Genomic DNA, 16,102 nt, shown 5'->3' with positions numbered 1-16,102 from the left:
TAATAGATGTTAATGCATCAATAGCAAATTAAGAAGATGACATCTTTGCCTATTTATATTAGTTGTTAATAATCAGTAGATTAACACTGCTGCATACCAAGAGCAGGTTTATACATGGACAGTAGGAGGTGATAACATCCTATTCAACCAAGATGTCTTTGAGTCTACCACAGGATTATGTGACGGAATCATATGATTCCTAAAGGAACTAGCAGAGAGAAATCTTAGTTTAGACAAAATTTTGTACAGAAATGTAGTAAAAAAATAAAGAAAAACAAACATGGGAACATTTTAAGAGAATATTTTAATTTGTAATTATTTTTGTGTCTATACATAGTATGATTTTCAAAGTTTATGAATACATACCTTGCATATACTACACCTATACTTGCACAAACATTCAGATAGGTTAGAGATAGCCATTATCACTTGTTAGGATAACTTAATTAAACTTGCTTATTAAAACCCTTTAATTCGTTAGTGATAAAATCTTGATTAGTACATTTTCCTGCTAGGTGACCTTCTAATGTAATAGAAAACGAATTTTTAAATGGAGAAAAATGCCTGTGGCAGAGATTTTGTGCAAGTGAATAGAGTTTGTAATACACATAGGGATATAATCGAGCCTAATTAGTGAGGGTGCAAATGAATTTTTATTTCATACACCAGAAGTGTCATTGATGAACCATGGTTCAGAGTTTGATATGCATTCAGGCTGGCAGTATGGGACTGAAGTCTGTGGGAAAATCACAAGCTAATTCATTGATTGCCCCTTGGAAATTACTGCTGTTAATTGTTAGGTAATTAACATGGAGCTACAATTATACTGGCCTTAGGGGGTGATTAATGTTTCAACATGTCACATTAGCAGTGGCTGGATTTTAAAAGCTTTTCTTTTCACATGGTTTAGAGACAGATGGTATATTGTCTATGGAAAATTGTTTTCTTTTACTAAAGTTTATACCAGAACTAAGTGAATGTTCTTCTTGTGCTACAGCCTATTTTTATGTAGTTGAATTGTAAGCATCTTGGCCTGATGCACCTTAAGAAATGATGTGTTTTTTTTAAAAAATTCCCCATTATACCAGCTATGAATGAATAAAATATCCATATTGAAATGACATTATTTCTCTTCTTACTTTATTATGTAGAAAATAAAAAATAGATAATGTAAGATTAGATCACTTCATGGCAGCTATTATATTATTTAGCACTGATACAGGAAAAAGAATTGCACAATACAATACTTATTACAATCAATATAATTTAAGCAGAAACCAAATAAAACATGTTGAACAAATGCATTTAGTAACAGTAATAAACATTATATTAATACCTCCACACTTCAATATTATGCTTTGCTCTCTGTTTAGATTTTTTTCTCTTCTTATGGTTCCAAGAGTCAGAATAAGACTGGCATGGACTTTTTAGAATCCTACTGTGTTCTGCTTTGTCTTTTAATATACAAAATTAAATCCTTAAAATTTTCCTTCAAAGACATTAGTGTCTGTGTTAGGAGGATTGTTAATGTATCCTGGGATGACTAATAATATTTTCTCTTTTTTTTTTTTTTTTCACTCTGAATGCTGCTTCACTAGATAGACGTTTTGCAAACTGGTAGATTAATGGTATTCACTGTGTAAATATTTTCTTGGTAATATTCCTAAAACATGGCAAATGTACATTCCTGTTTGCAGTAGTTTTGAAAGCATTTCAATTCCTTCTCATTATTGGTAATGAGAGTAAGTCTGGTGAAGAGTTATGTTTAATGTCACACTTGGAATAGTTTCTGTAAATTTATAAGATTACTTTTTTTTTTTTATAGTCAATGAAGTCCCATAGTCCAAAAGATGTAATGGTAAGTGAAAGGATCAGTTTCTATGACAGCATCTATCTTTCTCTTGTTTCATTTTTTGTCTTCCTGTGATACTTCAAGTTGCAGTCTTTCTTAGTAGTCTCATACCATAGTCTTTGTCATGGCTCCAGTCGCTTGCATTTGTATTGATTGGTACACTGCAATATATCACAGAAATATTCATTATTTTCAGCCATGTCTGCTAATAACTTAATTTCTGTTAAAGCATCTAAATCTGGAGGATAGGTTTCTACTTTAGAAATAGTCTTTTTAGAATAAAAACAAAATCTCCAAAAAACCTCCCAAAAAAGCCAAAACCCAACCCCCCAAGAAATGTATCAGAAAGACTTGCCAATTTTGTAAATATCCTTTTGTCTTTATGATTTTACTTTCTACAGAATTGTATGAATTAAAAATTAATATGCACCTAGGTTTAGTTTATATGATTTTTCTCATTTTCTTAGAGGATCCTGGGTGTTACCTGAACATGCAAAGTAGAAATGACTGAACTGGAAGAGTTGGATTTTATGAAGAACTTAATGGAATGGAATGACTAAGAATAATTATACAGCAGGGGAATTATACAGCATTTGGTTAGTCATACAGGCCTTCACTTGAATGATCAGGAGCCAGAAAATCTCAGTACATGGCTAGGTTTAACCAGAGATTCTGACCACTGCTTTTAAAGAGCAGTAGTAGTAAGCTGATACAATGCTTGGTCAGCACAACCCTTAAGCATATGGTTAGCTTTAAGCACATGAGTAGCTCTGTTGACATTAGAATTAAGTCTCTACTTACATGTTTTGTTAGATTAGGGTCATTGCCCTGGAAGAACTCGATAGGGGAAGAACACTCAAATTGGCAGCCTTATGAAATTACTCCTGGCCCCGTGTCTATGGAATAGTACATTCATCTGCTGAAAAACCTCAAATCAAAGTCTCTGTGCTCATATATCCTAGAACAGATCCTAATTTACACTAGGGCCATTTTGGACTTAGTATGTAAGAGATATGCAAGTATTATTTATTCTTCCTTTCGGAACCGTCTGCATTGCCAGTGCATTAATAAGGGTGAGCATCAGATTCTATATGATTATTTGATCACTAGTAAAAGTTTGAGGCCATAGAATTCCTCAAAAGTATGTTATACATATTTATGTTAGCTTATTAGATTATTGTCTTCTGAATTTCCATTTGATTTCTATTTATGGGGGAGGGGAAGTTTTGTGCTAGTTTCTATATTTTATGAAAGCACTGTCTGTAATACTAGTTTATTTTAAATTTAGGATTTTATGCTAGTTGGCTGTTACATAAATGTTAAGACCGTGGTGAAAAAACAGAAGGAAACTGTATAGGTTGATTTCTTTTCTTCCTTTTCTAAAGTGACTGTAACCATCCTACTAATAATACTTATTGGGAGATTATTTCAAGTCTCAGGATTTCCAGGTCTGACTCATAAATTCTGAAGGCTCTCTAGCCCATTATACTTCAGAGGACACAATAAAGAAGTTGTCTGTCCCTTGCTAAGAAAAGGTCTCTGAAACAGGCACTGTAGTTCTGCCAGGGTTTGCAGAAGAAATTGCCTGAAAAGCTTGGATGTTTTATGGAAACGATGTATCGTGGTTTAAGAATGGCATTCCCCAGTTTAGTGTTTCCACTAAAACACTCCAAACCCTGTGCTGCTCTTTCACTCTCCCTAACCCCCTCTTCCCCGTATGGGGTAACGGAAAGGGGAATTGGAGGCACAAAACATAAAGGTCACAGGTTGAGATAAGAAGAATTTACTGGAAATAGCAATGAGATAAGAAAATGAACAGTAACAGCAACAATACTAATAATAGAGTGTACAAGAAAAAAATGATTTGCATGCCAGTGCTCATCCCTGACAATACCTGGCTGTTCCCTCCGTCACGCCAACTAACCTGGAAGGGACCCCTTCCACCCCTAACCCTCCTAGCAATGATGTGAGGTGGTATAGAATAACCTCTGGGTCCTAGCCATGCCCCTCCTGGCTACTGCAAAAATTAACTCTCTCCTGGCCAGAACCAGGACTGTATGCTTGAGGAGGAGGCCACCAGGAGTATGTAAAACATCTGAGGAATGGACTTGTTTGAAGGAGAACGAGGAGGTGAAAAAGAGGAATTTCCTCTTTCTTTGTCAAAATTTAAAACATTTTCTATGCTTTGCAGCAAGTTACCACTCTTTCTCCCCTGTGTTTTTTGTTCTAGCTGTTTTCTCATACTGAATTAGAAGACAGAATTGGAGGTGGATTTGTATGTGTAAAAAGTGGCATTGAAGACCATTGCACCTCTTGTTATATGTGTGAATATGCATCTGGCACAGGATATAATGTTCTAGACGAATGGACCTCCTGACGGGAGCCTTCTGCAAAATATCTGAAGTGTGAACTTGACCCTTTGAGTGAAGTTTATGGATACTTTTTGGCTCTTCTGCCATTGACTCTGCCAAGGTTCCATACAAGGTTCCTTGTGTGAGTAGACCAACTTTCATTCATTCCCTTGTTCCTCCTCACCGTATCACTCAGTGTGTTTGTTTTTCTACCAGCTACAAGAGCATATTCACCCCTCTCCCAGTGACATTGCAGGCAATTTGTGGGCAATATGTACGCATTCATATTCAAAATATTAATAATGATTGGAAAATTACTCTAGATCTCTAATGGTAAAAAAAAAAAAAAAAGAAAGAAGTAAAAAAACCTCCCCTTTATACTTTTTCTCCAGATTTATATTTGTGTAGGGGACACCTGTCTTAAAGAAAGATATATCTGACAGATTTGACTAGAAGGTACATATCTCAACCAGAACATGCATTCAAAGATGTATGTTTATTTAGAAGAAAAAAAAGTTCAGGAAATAGAGAAAAAGTGTACATATGGAAAGATAAAGACATGAAAGCTCCTTCCTTTCTGAAATTTCACACCAATCAGCTGCTTAGTTTGTAGGGAGAATGTTGGAATGTATGCTTATTTTAAGCCCATCTGAGAACACATTCCACTGTTGGAGCCACTACCAAGAACCTCCATATCTGTATGTGCCTATGCTTGTATGCGTAAGAATCAAACTTCAATCCAATTACTTCTGGAAGGAAAAATGTGAAGGTTTATCAAACCAAAAAAACCTTGAAAATGAAAGTACTGTCAAGGTTGGTCAATTTTTAGGAAAAAAAAATTTTAAAATCCTTTATTTGACCTCTTTTCATGTTTTTCCACTGATTTGTTTGCAGTCTTCTAAATAAGTTTTCGCTTTTCTGGACAGCCATTCAGAAATTAAATACTCCTTCTTGTTTTTACTTTTTAACTATTTCTTCTGATCCTTCACTTCATTTCCTGGTCGTACAGTAGGCAATATACCTGTATTTCTTACTATTGTGTTTTGTTGTCTATTTTGGAACCCACCTTTTTGAAATAAATCCTCTGACCTTCTCTTTCTAATGTCTAATGACCACAACCGGCTCCTCACAGCTTTGCTCGTAATCTTATCTTTTCTGTCATTGACTGTGTAAATCTGTTTCTGTCACAGATGAACTGACTTCAGTCCTGCTCTTTGAAAGCTTGCTCAAAGCTGGCTGGCTTTGCATCATCCTATGGAGTTCCAGTCTAAAATTGCTCTCTGCATTCTCTTGCTCACAGTTCAAACTTCACAGTATCTTGGTCTTATGAGAAAGCAAAATAATTTGTCTCTCCGCTTTTGCAACTGTACCTACTATCAACTAATTTATTTTTTGTTTGGTTTGTGGTTTTTTTTTCCCATTTTGCTGATGATTGCTAATATTACTCCATGGAGGTGGCTATGTATATATCTTGATCAGGTTATCTGAATGCTTAGAGATGAGCTGACATGTTGGTTCTTGGTTGAATCCAGAATCCAAAGAAGCGAATTTCCTAGGGGGCTGCTATAGATATTGCATTCACTCTTGCCAAGTATCTCTGCTTTCTGCATATTCATCTGTCCTCCTGCATGTATTCTCATAAATTTTGTCATTATCCCTCTGAGTAACTTTAGCTTACTGCATGTAATTTAAGTGTTTAAAGCCATTTGTTCAGGTATGTGGCCCCTAAAGAAATCTATAGAGAGACTGAGTGCTCCAAATCAGCTGGTCTACAGTGCTCTGTCTAGGCAGAGTGTTTCTTCATATAACTCACACAATGACTGTTCCAACAAAGGTGTGCTAGCCAAACTAGGCAAAACTCACTTAACTCTTTTCTGTGGCAAGTTTTATACCCAGCATGTGCATAATGACCTAATTTAAAGTGCTGGATATTCAATGTCTTTTTAGGGAGACACAACATTCTTTGCTAACATTTGCGGCACAGTAACAGCTCTTCATCAAGCTTTATGTGACAGGATTTGACTCTCTTTTCATGAGCAGAGAGCTTGTATATTCAAATTTGTTTGAGACCCAGGGGCCACTCACTTTGTTCGATTTTCTAATATTCATTACTGCCAGTTGAACAGCACCACTGAAAAACCTTGCCAGGCCCTCCTCATAGTGGCAAACAATAGAAAAATCCTTGAATTATTTCCAGAAAGTCCTAGAACCTTATGATAACAGAAAGGTGAGGAAATAATGTCAAATTTCTATACAAGCTGAGACAAGATGACAATATATATATTGTATATGTAGTGCAGTACAGTAAGAAAGTAATCTTTACTCCCTCTATATATTAATCTTCTACAGCCTTCAAAGATTTTAATTTCAGTCCTTCAAAAAAACGGCATTAAGCCACACTTGATTTTTAAATGTGCCTTTCTGCACTAAGTGCAACATCTGGCATTCCAAAAATCTTTTTCACAATTTCATGTACATTTAAAATGTTATTCTATAATCATTTTGTTTTTAAAAAGGATTTTAATATGGTTTAGTTCTAAAAAAATTAAGAATAAATCAAAATATGTAGTAGGGATTAATACAAATGTGTATTAGAAGAGCAAAGAAATCACTGAGACAAGACTAATCATCATTTAGATTATCAGTAGAAGATGATTAAAAAACAAAGGATTGTATGACAAGTTATGTTGATGCCATGTTTGTGTAGCCAAATGTTTCAGTTTTATAAATGAAAAAGCCTAAGCAGCTTACAGTGAGACAAAGTAATCATTCAAATTACAAACTTAAGAATTTCAAATTACATACTTCATCAAGTTGAGTCTATTGTAACTTAAAATACACAGGGAATGATTCACCCTAGTTGAAATACAGCATGTAATATTTCAGCCATTATGAAATTGCTGTTTGGTTTTACAAAAGTGTTAATGCCATTAAACCATCTCTTTTTAGGACGAATACTCCAAACTCATACTGTTTATAATCCAACAGCTAGGAAGAACATTTTCTTGTATTCAAATAGAGATTTGTTTGGGTTATTTTTTTGGTTTATATAAAAGCAGAGTTGATCTATCTGACCGTGCACTCTTGCTCTAATAATTAGATATTTTTGATCAAGAGCTCAATCCTCCAAATATTTAGCAGAAAGTAAAGTATTTGGTGTTCTTGTTGCTCTCATTGTGAATGGGAGTTTTTCTACTGCAAAGACTGAATAGCAATTTTGGGCAAACTATATGCCTAACATTAGAACTTGTTTTTCTAGAATATTATTGCAAAAAATAGAGTGGTGCAGATTCCACCTTTGCAATGATTATCTCATTAAAGAACAGGGCTTGGGCTGTAACCACAATTCTTCTTCCATTCTTTCAGTTTGGGAATTTTCACTGAAGCAATTTCAGGTGAATGTGATTGTGGGTTTATTCTTACTGAAGGGTTCCTTCAAATGTCTGGCTCATGTTCATCTTCTTTATCAATGGTGTTGATGAGAACATTAATTTGTTCTTAGTTTTAGTGGATATTTCTGCTTCTGTCCTCCAATTGCTTTACTAACTGTGCTATATCTCACACTAAAATATTATGTATTAAAATATTGTACTAAAATGTTGTAATTCTAAGTGTTTTTGGGTTTTTTTTTCTAGAATGTTGGTAAAACCCAATCACAATATTGTAATAGAACCTTTTCTCACTTCTATGATTTAGTTTTTCAGAGAGGACACCGTGTGTGTGGTACATGGATATCTGAAGTGCTTATATATACCTGTTTCTCTGCTTTGTCTAGCAGTAAATCACAGTATTGATGTTAGTGTGATACCGTGAATGCCTTAACAGTTTTGTTCTATCCTAGTTTAATTATAATAGCACAAACTTTGTTCAATATTAATTTAAATTAATGATATTGAATATTACATTTCTTGTGGTCTGCTGTGAATGAATAAGCTTTGAGGAAAATGTAGATGAGTTTTGTTTTGTTTCCTCTTTTTTTTTTGGTGTTTGGTTTTTCTTTAGTTTTTTTTCAAAAATTCTACTAAAATCAAATCTGTATGTCATACCCAATAAATTAAAGCATATAAAAATAAAAAAGTATTAAAAACTGAAGCAAATATATACCCTTGTAGCTTCTTCTCTCCTCTAGGAGTAATCAAATTAAAAATGCAATTCAAAGTCTGACTCACTTGGAAAATCTTAGTGTCATGTTTCTATTCTGACTGTCTCGGGTGATAGGTGGAGGTAAAATTTGTAAATGTGGATTTTCAGCTGAGAACTAATCTGGGGTAAAAATACTAGAGCCACATTCTGGTGAAGGTGCAAATTTGAGCTGAAGTAAGAGGGAAAAAAAATGGTTCCCTATTTTAGAAGTAAAATTGTCATGAAACATAGGGTCTACTTGAAGTCTTGTGCAGACTTCTGTTATATAACTTCTATCAGAGAGAGACCAGTATGTTCCTATCATCTGGAGTTTCTTTGCTCCTTGAGAACACCTTCAACTACATCTGTGCCACTTGAATAAAACACGATTCCTCAGGAGCAACCTTTCTGCTTCCTTGATACCTTACATGCCCACTGGTATGCCAAATCCTGTGGCAATCAGGGACTTAAAATCCAGTCAAAAGCACCTGTAAGCAATATTATCAGCCAGGCTCTGAGCCTTATCCTATCGTACAGGCAGATGTGTTAGCAGCCTGTGACTTAATTTTATGATAAAAATTTTCATTCTAGATGTAAAAACCATTCATGAACTAGATCCCGTGACTGCTTTGTGTTGAAATGACTGATATCAAATAACCAAACAATATTATTATTATGTGACTTAGCTACCTGTAAGAGCTGGAAGAACATAAGATTTGATAGTCTTTTCCAGGGACACATTTGGTGTTACATATTTCAGCTATGTGCAGTGTAACATATCACTGTAGTGTTGCATACATAGTGGTACTCCTATTAAGTGACTTGTCAAGTGCACTATATCAGTCAGCTCTCTTGGTTTCCCAGTAGATCAGCACCTCTTTCAGCTGTACCTCTCATTACTTTCCTCTCTTATGTACATACAGGCAAAGCCCTGTATAAGTTACAAACATGGTTTTCTGTTAGAGGTTTTATGGTCTTCTCTTTTTTTTCTGTCACTGAAGAGGTGACTGCCTCTAAATTTGAAAATACAGTGTAGTTGAAGTGTAGATAAAGATTAAAGAAAAAAACACTTAGTCTAATAATGCCTCTATCATAATACTGAAGAAAAGTAATGTCACATTAACAATAGAGGCCTCATTTGTAATTAAAGAATTATTTTACTCTAATTAATCAGATTTAATTAACTTTAATTTAAGAAGGTGTAATTTTGTATGATGGAAATATATGCTGTAACATGATATATGATCATTAGTCTGATAAACAAAGACTGCCTTCTGATTAACTTTTGGGTTTTTTCCCTTTTAATTTTCTTTTACTTTCCTTTTTTTTCCCCCAAATCCAAAACCAACAACTACAAGGTGACACTTTTTGTAGATATTTTATCAGTCATTAATCATGCATTTTAAAAATTTTAACAGGAATGATTAGCCAGAAGACTGATTTTTGTTTAAATATTTGTTATGTTATACATGAGTTTGTTTTTAGCATGATTTATGTCATTTGGGATATCTTTGAAGTTGCAACAATTAGGGAGTAAAAAATTTTAAAAAAGAGTTTTATGTAGTGCCTAAGATCTCCTCTGCTATTCAATCAATGGATTAATTATTAAACTGCTTGTATAAATGCACCAAATTTGCTGTTGGCCTAATATTCCTTTTTCTTTCTCTAATGTTTACCCTACTGCTATACCTACAGATTTGTATTTGACTGTCACAATATTTTTGCTTGAATCAAAAAGACAAGCTCTTTTAGTCTGATAATAATTCTAAGTATTCTTCTCTGCTCTCATTTGTGTTCTCAAAATTTGCTTTCTCTGAATATCTGACTGAGGACTGACAGGGTATTCATATTAGGACAGCAGAGTCTAAGGAGAATATTGTGCCAATGGTAGCAGGCCTTGTCCATTTAGAATAAATTAAGTTACTGCCTAAAGCATTGACTTGTGGAGTGTGTATATATGCATCCATTCTGATCTGTCATTATCTAATGAAATTTATTGTTTCCGTTTACTTGTCTTCAGCAGATTTCTCCTTAAGAGTCAGTAAGCAGATCAGCATGGGTTCTCTGGGACCTTTGAAATCCAGGTGGAGTCCTTTTGTCCGTTCCATTCTTCCTCAGTGATCTCCTGTTTGCTTTTAATGAAGTCTTTCTTCCTTTTTTTTGTCAGTATATCTCCAGTTTTGCATAAAATTATTAACAAAATATTACCAAAGATCTTTCCCAACGCAGAAAACTGGACAAACTCACTTAACAATGTCTAAACTATCCTGTCAAATTGTTGTAAGTCGTTTGGAAAATGTCTTACTAACAGAAGAATTCTTCTAAAGCCTATCTTCTATGGTTTAATTTGCAGTTGAACCATATAAACAGTTTTGCTGAAGTCTAGAAGGACATCAACCTGCTGGAGCAAGTCCAGAGAAGGCCACAAAAATGATAAGGGGCTGAAGCCCCTCTCTTAGGACAGCAGGCTGAGATAGTTGGGATTGTTCAGCCTAGAAAAGAGGACGTTTCAGGGTGACTTAATTGTGGCCTTCTAGTACCTAACGGGGGCCTACAGGAAAGCTGGAGATGGACTTTTGACAAAGGCATGTAGTGATAAAACAAGGGGCAAGATTCTTAAACTAAAAGGGGGTAGGTTTAGATGAGATATTAGCAAGAAATTCTGTACTCTGAGGGTGGTGAGGCAGTGGTACAGGTAGCCCAGAGAAGTTGTGGATGCCCCATCCCTGGAGGTGTTCAAGGCCAAGTTGGGTGGGGCTCTGAGCAACCTGGTCTAGTGAAAGGTGCCCCTGCCCATGGTACGGGATTTGGAACAAGATTATCCGTTATGTGTCTTCCAACCCAAACCATTCTACGGTAGATTACATCTGTTGCATTTTCCAGAGTTTGTTTATCAACGAAAATAATCCAGTTAATGTGAGGTGATTTACCTTAATTGCACCATTGTTTCATTAAATCTCATTTACTTTTTGCCTGTATGATTCTAACTCTATTTTTCCACATGTGTTCCCCTGACTGTACATACAGTTTAAGTTCTATTGCAGGTTTTATAGCTCCAAGATGCCTTTGATTCCTCCTTACAGTAAACATCCCGTTTCCTATTACTGGTCAAAGGTACTGAATGAGATAGATTTATTAAACATTCTTGCTTCTTAAGTTGCAATTTCTTGTGCTAAGTCCTTCATTGTTCTTGGATGGGGATTATCCTGTCCCATAAATATGTGTATGTCAAGATTTTCCTACTCAGATGGAAGGACATATTCATTTATCTGCTTCTTTTCTTATTCCTTATGTCCACCTTTTCTACATTATCACCCAAATTGGAAACAGAGTAAAGTGTTCATTTAGTTGAAGACTCTACTCAGATTATCATTCATGTCTATTCTTTTGTCCTTGCAGAGCAATCCCACTTCTATTCTCATTCTCTTTGTTATTAATACAACTACAAAACTTATTACTTTCTGGTTTAATTTCCTTTGGAAGTTTTAACTCATCATTTGAAAATTCTCACTTTTTGTCTATAATTTCTGACTTCCAAGAAATACCTGTCATTTCTGGCCAGTCACTTTTTCCTTTTCTCATAGCTTTTTAGTTTTACCCAAAAACAGAAGAAAAAAGAAAATCATACGTCAAGGAATTTTTTTTTCCACAACTTTCCCAATAAATCTTATCCAAAATATTTGGGCGTTCTTCATTATCTTTGCAATATGTTTAAACCTTCACATACACACAAAGAAATATATTTTCTACCATTATTTTTAATAAATATTTCTGTGAATGTGAATGAAACTATCTGTCATAATACATGACCATATATACATATAACAAATATTGTGATGTTAGAAACAATCTACTAGATGAAAAGCAAGTAATATAAAGCAACTGAGAAAAAAGAACAAGTGTGAGAAGAATACTGAACACAGAAAGTTAGAAACTACCTCACTGCTTAAAAAGGATTTCATGTCTTCTTGCGACACTAGATAAAGAAATCTGTGTGTGTCTTAGGTTGGAAAATGTCTTGGAATCATTATACAGACTCAAGTAATACAGCTAGAATAAACACTTACACCTTTTTATTATCCCAGATGTACTCTTGCAGATCATTTGTCTGGGTCTTGTTAAAGTTCTTTTGTGAAGAAATCCTGCAAGAAATTCCCATTAGTCAAAAAATTAAAAAAAAATCCACTTTATCATGAATAACCCATCCATGTATTAATAATGATCAAAGAATAACACAACTTTGATTTTTGTGAGTATGGAATAACATGTCCTGGCAAAGAAAGAATGATTTTGATTTCTAAGTCTACTGAAAACTGTGTTGTTTAGACTTCAACACGCTGACCATTTTCATTCGTGGTTTGATGGCAGGAATAGTGAGCATTATATTCTGTGAACAACTGAAAGAACTCCTCCTTTTAGGAAGCTTTCTCATGTATGAGATCAAGCATTCACGTCCCTTTCCAAATGACAAATCTAAGTGGACTGCAGCTGTGATTCCATCTGAGGAAAGGCTCGTCCTGCCAGGTACCTCAACATACATTTCAGTCGAAGGAGTCAGTGGACTCAGTGTAACTGGTAAAGCCTGGAGTGGGAGTGCACTGAATGGGTGCACATACAATTGAATCCTGTGCTAGTCTGAGTACCTTGTGCCATTAGACTTCTGTAGAGCAGAACACATACACAGAACTGACAGATATTTAGTTTCTTCTTTGGAGGTTTTGGGGGTTTGGGAGTTGCAGCTAGAAGCCAGAAAGAATACTGTAGGTGCTAAACAGCTTTGTTGAGGTCAAATGAATTACATCGCCAAAGGTAATGTGGAATTGAAGCCTACCTCATGTGAAGGGTAACCCTAACAAATAATTTCTTAACATGTTTTAGAGATGTTAATACTAGGCTATTCAGTTAATATATTTTTAAACTAGTTCTGAATTATTGTCAGTACTCTTTTTTTTTTCTGAACAGGAAAAGGTGTCTTCACATTAATGGAAGAAGTAAAATAAATAGCATATGAAGAAACAAAAGTACTAGACTTCCTAAGATGTAAACCACAGCTTCTTATTACTATGTGACCAAATTGCTAGCAGGTGAAAGAATTGGGAAATTGAAGTAAGTGGGGCAATGATGAGAAACAGTAGATGTTGATAGTATTTCCCCTTTTTCATTCATCCAGCTGTCTAACCTGCCTATACAACCCCACTGCAACACTGAACATATATCACCTAAATATTTTTCTGTGTAGAGACTTCTCCTAATATATTCATTAAAAACATAAATAGGTCAGTTGTATCAATGCATTACAGACATTCAGGCAGCTTGTTGCTTTCATGCTATTTTAATCTTATAATCCAGTAATTAAACTTAGTATTTAAGGGTGTTTGAAATTGGTAACACAACAATTTAGACTTTTTCTGAAAAATTCAAGTTATTTTTCCAGAATGAACTATTCTTGGTTAGATCAGCTGGAAAAAAAAAATATGCACAAGATTCAAACCACCCTGTTCTGAAGCACTGCTTCATTTCTTTTTGGTGAGATGCACCGCCATTACAAATACTAAGGACAAGCAAATAAGACCCAGTGGTAAGGAGAGGTCAGAGTGGCCCTTAAGGTGTAAAGGATCAGTGGAGGGGAATAGAGAGTTGAAAGAGAAAGAATTACAAAAGTTCAAAATCACTGGTGTATAAAAGGCAGAAGGATGTCATAATTTCTTGATATACATGGGTAAATCTGCTGGAGTCAGCTCACTGGAACAAAATTAAGATTACCTAGTGTTTAAAAAAAATAAATTTCCAAGGCCTAGTCAATTCTATAAATTTAGTTTTCCAGACTTTTTTCTTCTATTTACTTTCTACATGAATATTTTCCTGCTGGTTCAGAGGAACTGGAATATAAGAAACTAGGAACAGTTAAGAAATGTGTACTCAGTAGGATCTGGAGTAATTTGAAATGAAGAAATGATTGATTGCAATTTTCATAAATTGAACATTGCCTCTTCTGGTTTCAGATAAAGTTAGATATATAGAAGAAAAACAATGCAACCCCTACAATGAGTTTGTGTCAGTTCATATTTTCAGGATGAATGTGTCAAAGCAGAAAAGATGAAAAATTTTATGCAAAAGCTAGAATTCACATTTGTTTAAGTCTTTATTCCTGGTCTTTAGGCATCAGAAAGAAAAAAACAAATAATTTAATTTTACGTGTTTTCCAATTCTATGGGTGCTTTGAGAAAGAAAGGCAAATACATTACAAAATGTTGGAAATATTCACAGGTCTACCTTGGTATTTGTGTTTTAGCATCCCACCAATTACTTGTGACTACTTTCTGGTGTTAAATCCCTTCTAAAGGAATTCCTTGTTTTGACAAAGTTACCAGGACAAGATTATTGTTATTTTTTTTTCTCTGGTCATGTTAAATCATTTTTCCATGTTATTTCAGAAAACATATGAAAAAGGAAAGTGGAATTCCTCAGCTGGATGAAGCAGCTGTTTGGTGTTTACTCTTAATCAGTTGGTAGATTTCTTCATTCACTGTCCTTGTCAGTGCAGTCTCCTAAAAGGCAATGGGGTTCTTTTTTCTTTCAGCCACAAATTTCTAACATATTATAGAAATTCATAGCAAATAAAGATATTAATCAGATTTTTGTAAAGTCTTTAATATTATGGAAGTTAACAATAATGAAAGTACTTACAAATTGATTATTTATCTATATTATAAAATACATTTTTGTCCTTGACCTTAATAGTGTTTTCTGGGCTCTATGCCATAAAAAAGTAATTAACAAGAGGTTATATATAAATATATATATATATATATGTATATATATATAATGGTATTTTTAATCTCATCCCTACAGATGCAGAACTAGTTGCATTAGTTTCCGACATATACAATAAGTGTTACTTAAATTTAACAAGATAGTTTATAATTATATGTTGGATTATCTAAATTTTGGATTTATTTACCTCTTCCTGTTTCCAGATATTAAAATGTTACTTCCCAAAAGCTTTTTGTAATACTAGCAAAATCTTTCTCCTATCTACTTTGAGATTTCTCAGCATCTCATTTATTTTCAGAGTTTGATCAAACTTGATGACTTATTTATAGTAGGCTGTTATTGTGCTTAGTGCTGCAAAAACCATGGACTCTATTCCAAAACCCCATACTTTAAATCAGATCCAGGCAGTCCAGTTGAACACACTGTACAATTGCTTCATCAGTTTCCATTGAATGATAAAATTTCTTTCATTATTTTCTCTTTATAACCCAAGAAATGCAAAATGTATGACTGTTTTCTAGTATTCATTCCATATCCTCCTTTCTGAAAATTGATATGAAGATTTGTTTAAACTGATAGCAGTAACTACCTCTTCTGTGAATAAATTACACTTCCATTTCTGAGAGGTCCTACTCTTTTCCTCCTTGCTGACCTCTTCTTCTCCATGTACTTTAAAAAATTCTGATTTATCTCAAACCCTCATGCAATCTGCTTTTCATTTTCTACCCTTAATTTTCTTATCATTTTTTGCACCCTCTCTTAACTTCATTCTCTAATCTTCTCAGTACTGCTGTGTAGCTGATGTTTTATGCCTCATATTTCCTTTTTCCTTACTTTTGATTACATTTTGGACTTTCCAGCTCATCCTCAATGACTTTTTACTCCTTGTATATGTATTGCAAGATTGCACATGCAACCTTTGGGTATGCATTCATTTACCTCTTCACGTTTTCCTTTTTTTTTTCTTCAGCTGTCAATATTTTCCTTTAATGTTTTCATCATG

General features: G+C 34.4%; 1 long non-coding RNA gene across 1 annotated transcript; it reads left to right on the top strand.

Moving 5' to 3' along the window:
• The first annotated feature begins 1,823 nt into the window (after nucleotides 1–1,823).
• On the top strand, nucleotides 1,824–5,428 carry LOC120322820. Its single transcript, XR_005562748.1, has 3 exons — nucleotides 1,824–1,858; nucleotides 4,083–4,345; nucleotides 5,394–5,428. It is a non-coding gene; the product is annotated as an uncharacterized LOC120322820 (long non-coding RNA).
• The last annotated feature ends 10,674 nt before the right edge of the window (nucleotides 5,429–16,102 follow it).

This window comes from Pipra filicauda, unplaced genomic scaffold (genome assembly GCF_003945595.2).
Source record: "Pipra filicauda isolate LSUMZ 115617 unplaced genomic scaffold, ASM394559v2 scaffold157_size4220110_pilon, whole genome shotgun sequence".
NCBI classification, from domain to species: Eukaryota; Metazoa; Chordata; class Aves; order Passeriformes; family Pipridae; genus Pipra; species Pipra filicauda.
Note: the sequence above shows the minus strand (reverse complement) of the source record. Positions and strands in the feature narration are given on the sequence as shown.